This window comes from Onychomys torridus, chromosome 2, assembly GCF_903995425.1.
Source record: "Onychomys torridus chromosome 2, mOncTor1.1, whole genome shotgun sequence".
Classification (NCBI taxonomy): Eukaryota; Metazoa; Chordata; class Mammalia; order Rodentia; family Cricetidae; genus Onychomys; species Onychomys torridus.
This window is the reverse complement of record NC_050444.1, coordinates 92,540,399-92,548,375: the sequence shown is the minus strand read 5'-3', so window position 1 is coordinate 92,548,375 and position 7,977 is coordinate 92,540,399. Positions and strand designations below refer to the sequence as shown.

The following is a 7,977-nucleotide window of genomic DNA, read 5'->3' as shown; positions in this document are numbered from 1 at the left end:
AGAGCACAATAGAAAAGCAAATTCAAGAGGAAATTAGGAAACTCACTTTAAGTGAATATGAAGTCCAGCTCTTCATTAACATAAAACTCTATGCATGAAAATTGCAGTTTTCATAGCCAGAAATGTATGAAACATAATTGAAGTCTGAGATCACATGATACAGGTAACTTTGATGCTTTTGATTCTTGTATTCCAAGCCTTTGCAGACTCACAGCCTATACTCATTATCTTCTAAAGTTATGATTTAACTTCAAGAATCACATAAAAGACTATGTCTGCCTTTTCAGGGTTGTGACATGGAAGATTTTTAATGTCATTTTTACTTTGTATTGCCTCTTCTTAAGCCTAGAAGAAATAAAACTGAGATGATTTAGAACATGGACCTGTACCTTCAGATCAGATCCCATACCCAGAATCAGGCTAACAGTCTCTGAAACAGAAAGTTAAGAAGCTATCTGTACTGTGGCCTAACATCAGGCTCTAATTTAAGGTCCTAACCAGTGCCTGGCTCCTCCATGTCCTTTGTCTCATATGTTATGCTCAACTAAATCACGTGATCTAAAACATACTGTCATACCTAAAGCCTATAAAAAGTCAGTTATGTCCTTTCTTTGGAGGATTTGGGTCTAGGGAGACTACTCAGAGGGAATACTGATCTGCAGTCCCTCTCATGGTAGCTATCTATCATCTAGCTAACAAGTTAGCTAGCTAGTTATCCTCTAACTGTCTGTCTGTCTACCTATCTATCACATATCTCTCTAGCTAGTTATCTGTCACTGTATCTTAATGAAGCTCCTATTCAGGCTCTGAAGTGAAGCTTTCCCTTCCCTTTTAAATTCCCATGATGTATGGACCTGCACATATTGCACTGTTTCCATCTGATGCTCTCACTCATATCTTGAGACCCCAGAATGGCCATGAGGCTCTTTCATTCTATTAACCTTGTTGAATTAAATTGTGTCAGCTTCTTGTCTTCATGCACTGCTGCTGGTATCTTCTTAAATTATTTATAGTGATGAACTCACTTCCTTTTCCCAAAGGATCAGAAGGCTCTGTGATAACATTCTTGGTCTTAGGTCAAGGAAGGTTTTAACCTGGCATTGATACAAAAGGCTACTGTGAGGTCTTCTCAGAAGATTGCTTTAAAAAGCAGAATATCCAAGTGATAGACAGAGACTCAATTTTCATAGCATCGGTGAGTGTAAAAACAACAAATATCCATTCAAAAAATGAAAACTTTCCAAGAACCTCAATTCTTTCAGGGATTCTGTAAACCCAATAAAAGATTAGGGGAGACTCCTAAAGAAAGCTTTCTTAGCACAAAGAGTATTTAAGTGAGAACATCATTCCAAGGAAACTAAGCAGATCCTCTCCTAAAGCCTTCCTTCTGTCTGACCTGCCAACACTCAAAGTAATTTCTGGAAACCTGCTGTCCCTGATCATGCCAGCCAGGGAATCAGATAGTCAATTGTCCTTTAATTCCAGTTCCCTAGTCTCATCTCCAGCCCTATAGCAAACCATATGGAGGGGCCAGTCTTCCCTCTCTTGCTCTACTCCCCAAGTACTCTGACAGATCCTATGAACAGACCTATCTTTCTACCTTCCTGGGGACCCTCCGAGGACCCTGCCTTTCTAGACCATCTCCATTTACTGTTTTTCAGCTCTCAATACCTAATGAGACCTGCTGTGCCTGGACCTGATGGGATCTCAGAGGCGCTCCCTATCAGACAACTCCCATCCATCACAGCAAGTTCTTAGGGCAAAACTCTGCAAAACTCACACAACAAAGGCAAGACTACATAGCAACACCTAGATTTAGTCAAAGTATCCTTATTTGTACATGATATGATGTATACATGAATAACCCTAAAAACTGTACCAGAAGACTTCTACAACTGCAAAGCAGCAAGACACAAAATTAACACATGAAAATCAGTAGCTGTCTTGTACACAAATGAACTGAGAATAAAATCAGGGAAATGATATATTTCACAATAGACTCAAATAATATAAAATATCTTGGGGTAACTCTAACCAAGCAAGTGAAAGACTTATATGATAAAAACTTCAATTGCTTGAAGAAAGAAATTGAAGGTTTCAGAAGATAGTAAAGATCCCCCCTGCTCAAGAGTCAGAAGGATTAAATATAGAAAGTGGCCATCTTCTAAAAAATCCTACAGATTCACTGCAATCCCATCAAAATGCCAACAAAATTCTTCACAGAACTTGAAAAGATAATTTTCAGCTTCTTGTGGAAACACACACACACACACACACACACACACATACACACATACACACAACAGGATAGAGAAGTGCTAAAAATATCACCATCCATGACTTCAAATTATACTACAGAGTTATAAGTAGTAAGAACATCATGGTATTGACACAAAATCAGACACATTGATCAACAGAATTTAATTGAATGAAGACCCAGACATAAATTCCCACATCTATAGACACCTGAGTTTCTAAAAGAAGCCAGCAGTATGAACAGGAAAAAAATAGAGCATCTTCAACAAATGATGCTGGTCAAACTAGATGTCAGCATGTTGAAAAATTCAAATATATCCATGTATCATCAAATGTATCACCCTGCACAAAAATCAGTTCCAAATGTATTATAGACCTCAACATAAATCCAGATACACAAAAACTGATAGAATGCTGACTATGGAATAGTCTTGAATTCATTGGCACAGGAAAGGACTTTCTGAACTGAACATGCTTAGTACAGGTGCTAAGAACATCAATTAATAAATGAACCTATGAAACAGAAAAGCTTCTGTATGGCAAAGGACATCAAGGTTGCCAAAAAGTGGCTGGCTACAAAATGGGAAAATATTTTTGCCAACTGCACATCTGATACAGGACTGATATCTAAATAATATAAAGAACTAAAAAAAGCTGGAAATCAAGAAAACAAAGAAACCAATTAAAAATGGAGTGCAGGTCTAAAAAGTATTCTCAAAAGAGGAAACGTAATTGGCTGGTAAACACTTAAAGAAAGGTTCAATACCCTTAGTCTTCAGGGAAATGCAAATCAAAGCCACTCTGAGATTTTTATCTTATATCAGTCACAATGTACAAGATCAAAAAAACAAGTAATAGCTCATGCTAGTGAGGATATGGAGTAAGGGAGCAATTACCCATTGCTGGTAGGACTGTAAACTTTTTCAGCCACTATAGAAATCTGTGTGGTGGCTCCTTGGGAACAATGTAGTAGATCTATCTCAAGACCCAGCAATACAATTCTTAGGCTTATACTCAAATGACTCTATATCTCATTCCAGAGTCACTTGCTCAACCATGTTCATTTCTGATCTATTAATAATAGACAGGATTTGGAAATTGACTAGATGTCTTTCAATAGGTGAATGGATAAAGAAAATGTGGAACATTTCCACAACAGAATATTACTGAGTGTTTTTTTTTTTTTTAAATTAAATCATGGAGCCACTAGAGGTGTTAGCAAGATGTTATGTACCACATCTATGCTGAGTGGGATCTGGCTCTGGAGTGATACCTCTATGTTGATCAAAATCCAGTCTTCCAATGTGATTCTTCTTATCATGCAGTACTTAGAGAACAGTTTACATTGAGCATTGGCCACCTTATAGGAGACTATTGTCTCTCTGAATACTGTGGATAGAATTGAAAGTTTTATGGTCCATATTAATAGTGGCCATTGGGATACTGTTTTACAGGCTATACAGTAAATTGCCAGACAAAACCTTTGTTGATATCTATGAACAGATTGTTCCAGAATTGATAGAGCTTTGTGAATTGGGTGTTGTCAGGTCACTTCTGAGATAGACAGACCCCATGACTGTGTAGAAACAAACACAGTCAAAGAGCTATATTCATTGGAAAACTTCTTGGTCAGGTCTTCCTGATACTGGTGAGGTATACCCAGATGAAAGTAGCAAAGACAACAAGAGAGCAGCAACTGCCCAGGTATCGATTGGGGAAATCAGTGTGGTGCCTCCATCTTGTCTCACAGCATTGCTGGGGCAGGCAATGAAGTGACATCACCAGGGGTTGCTTCCTCCTGGTATGACCATAGACATGTTTCGAGGCAAAATAGCTACCAAAGATGTGGAGGAAGAAAACTTTACCACACAACTAAACAGGCATATTAAATTTGGTCAGACATCACATGTGGTGTATGCTCGATTCTCTCCAGATGGTCAGTATCTGGATCTGTTGATGGATGTATTGAAGTGTCAAACTTTACTACTGGAAATATGAAGGATTTTAAGTATTAGGCCCAGGTTAACTTCATGGTGATTGATGATTCTGCCCTCTGTATGTATTTCAGCAGAGATACTGAAATGTTAGCAACTGGGACTCAAGATGGAAAGATCAAGATGTGGAAGATTCAGGGTGAACAGTGTTTAATAAGATTTGAAAAGGCACATAGTAAAGGTGTCAGCTGTCTAAGCTTTTCTAAGGAGAGCAGTCATATCCTTAGTGTGTTTTTCAACCAGACGATAAGAATTCATGGTTTAAAATCTGAAGGAAAAAACACTAAAGCAATTTCAAAGCCATCTTTCCTTTGTTAATGAGGCAATATTTACCCATAATGGGTATTACATTATTAGTGACTCTTCTGATGGCACTGTGAAGGTCTGGAATATGAAGACCACAGAATGTTCAAATACCTTTAAATCCCTGGGTAGTACTGCAGGGATAGATACTACCATCAATAGCATGATCCTGTTTCCTAAAACCCCATAGCATGTCATTTCATATAACCAATAACATAGTGATCATCATGAGCAAACAGGGGCAGATTTTCAGAAGCTTCAGTTTTGGTGGTGAGTTCATGTGCTGAGGCCTCTTTGTGCTCTACTGCCTCAGCCCAGTTACTGGCTAGCTACAGAGAACACTGACAGTTGATGAGGATGTGATGGAAATTGCACACCACCCACATCAGAATCTGATTGCCACCTCTGGTGAAGATGGACTCCTGAAGCTCTGGAAATGCTAAGTCAGCCTTTACAGTGTATGAGAGCATGTACTTAAGAGAAAGAATGTTCATGTAATATTTTAGTTTTTAATGTCTGCCTTTGTAAGCAAAGATATTGTCTGAAAAAGCCACAAGAATAATTTTATAAAAACTCATGTTTAAGCAGTAGTTACCATTTATAGCATTTTCACCCAAGGGAGGATTTTTCTATGTAGCTCTAGCTATCCTGAAATTAACTCTTTTTAGACCAGGGTAGCCTTGAATTCACAGAGGTCTGCCTGCATCTTGAGTGCTGGGATTAAAGGTGTGAGCCACCACCTCCAGGCTTCCATTTAAAGCATTTTAAAGACAATAGTTAGACTACAGTGATATTTTATTTGTATTGAAGTGTGATTTTATTTGTATGTTAATAAAGTTGCCTTGAGGTCAGAGCAAGCCAGAGCAGAAGCTGGGCAGTGGTGGTGCACCCCTTTAATCCCAGCACTTGGGAGGCAGAGCTAGGTAAATCTCTGAGTGTTCAAGGACACAGCCAGCATGGCAGACACACACCTTTAATCTCAATACCAACCATAGAAGACCTGGAGGTGTGTACAAACAGACAGTGATGAGGAGATCATGTGGCTGGATTTACAACCAATGAGAAAACAGAACAGAAAGTCTATGAAAAAGACAGGACACACAGAAGTAGGTCTCTTGCGGAGAGGAAGGACAGCAGAAGCAGTGAAGGGTAAGTAAGGTTTTCCGCTCTTGCTCTGACCTTGTGGTTTTTAACTCTGCAATTGTTCTGTGTTTCTTATTTAACAAGATGGTTACATTTATATTAGACTGCTTCTAACTGGGGCATTATAATGTTTTCATTGATTTTTCTACAAAAAGATCTGAAATACTAATATTTCTGAAAGAAAATTTCTTTATTTGAAATGCTAATTAAAACCTGCATCCTAGCATAAAACTTGTAAATAAGTCACTATGTCATATTAAGTAGCTGTGGGTTTTTTTTAAAGATTTTTAATAAACTTATACCTTTCTAAAAAAAATTAAATCATGAAATTCTCAAGTTCATGAATGGTGCTAGAAAAAAAATCACCATGATTGAGGTAACTCAGACCCCCAAAGACAATCTGGTATGTATGCACTTATATGTGGACATTAGCAGTAAAGTCTTCCACATCAAGCTACAACTGATGTAACAACAGAGGTTAGGTGTAGAGTAAGGGACTCAGGGGATGATTGGATTACCTTAGGAAGAAGGACTAGAATGGAGAATTATCTATATTTGGGGGTGGGCTGGACGAGAATAATCAAAAAGGGAAGGGGAGAGGAAAAGAAGGTTAGGGGAAGAATATGGGTAGGGACAGCTAGAACAAGGGACCTTTTGATTGTTTTATGAAAACTTAATACATTAGTACATTGGAAGCTTCTTACAATATGTAAAGATATGAAGACAATCCAAAAAGAATCACCAAAAAAACAGGGAAGATGTAGCCCTAGCTGGTTATCTCTCATCACCAAAGTAAACCTCCAGTTCTTGGAATAGGTTACATCTAATAGAGTTGTTGACCAAAACAACCCCATGGGAACCCTGAAACAATTCAGGATATTGTCAAGGCTGTTGCTTGCTCTCCACAAACTGATGGTAAGTAAGTCCCCATTGCTGATGAAAACACTTTCACAACTCACTAAACATGGAGAAATCAAGCTGGAACCTATCTAGCTAGAGCCTTCACTCCTTACTGACTAGTGTTCATAGTACTGGAACATATTCTTCATGCTACCAAAAGAGAAGGGTAAACATCAACCAACTACAAACCCTTCAATCTACAATGGTGACCTGTGTGCAAAATCCAATAGTGCAATAGTGGCACAAAGCCACTGGACTAACCAATCAATCTCTGATTAGATGTAAGGCCCACTCAATGAGATGAAATCCATCCCAGATACAGTTGAGGTGGCCAAGAACTTGAGACTAGATAGGCCATGGATCTAGGGGAAAACTAAATCATTCTGCTAAAGGAACATAGAAACAAAATGACTCTGAATGGCATTCTGTTATACTCATAGATCTGTGTCCTGCTCATTCATCATCAGAGAAGATTCCTCCTGCAATAGATGGGAACAAATACAAATACTCACAGCTTAACATGGTATACAGAGGAAAAGAATCTTGCAACACTGGTTCCTACATGGGACGTTTGTATCAATTCCTTCCCCTCACAGCTCAAAGAATCTTGTGGAAGAGGAAGCAGAAAGATTGTAAGAGTCAAAATGGATGAAGAACAGCAAGGCTTGCTAAAGACAGCTAAACCAACATACATATGAACTCACAGAGACTGTGGCAGCATGTAATGGGTATGAATGGGTCTGTGCCAGATGGGGTCCTCATGCTGAGAGGAGAGGTGAACATAAGCCCACAGCGATAATCCAGAAGTTATCTCCAATTGATAATTGCTCACAAAAGAAAATTAGTTTTCTCCAATGGAGACTTACTTTGTATACAAACCACTATTACGGCCAGGCACAATGGCCAGCAGTAGATGACTAAGACTAAATAAACTCAATGGTATTTGGGGAGTTATTTTGGTTTTGTTTTGTTCTGTTTTTTGTTTTTGGGTTTTTTGGGGGGGTCACATAATACTATTCTGGGCACTTCCTTCCTTCTTTTCTTTGTTCCTTTTCTCTTATACCACATCTTTTACTTATGTATTATGATTTTTGGTTTTAAGGGATTTTTGTGTGTGCCAATATGTGTGTCTGCATCTATATGTGTTTCTTGTATTTTTCTTTGGATCTTTGCTTTTCTGTTCATTTGTTTATTTTGTTCTATTCAAATTTGTTTTGTTTTGATTTCATTTTATTTATTTTTTTTTAGATGTCTGTTTTCTAATGAAAGAACTAAAACAGATTCGGGTAGGTTGAGATTTGTGGAGTGTCTGGGAAGAATTAGGAAAGGGAAAAAGTTTGAAAAACGTATTTCCAATTAAAAAAAAACAGGAAGTGTCTCA

The 7,977-nt window shown here is 38.1% G+C and overlaps 1 pseudogene; it reads left to right on the top strand.

The window, feature by feature from the left end:
* Positions 1-3,533: 3,533 nt before the first annotated feature.
* On the top strand, positions 3,534-4,996 carry LOC118577905 (annotated as a pseudogene).
* The last annotated feature ends 2,981 nt before the right edge of the window (positions 4,997-7,977 follow it).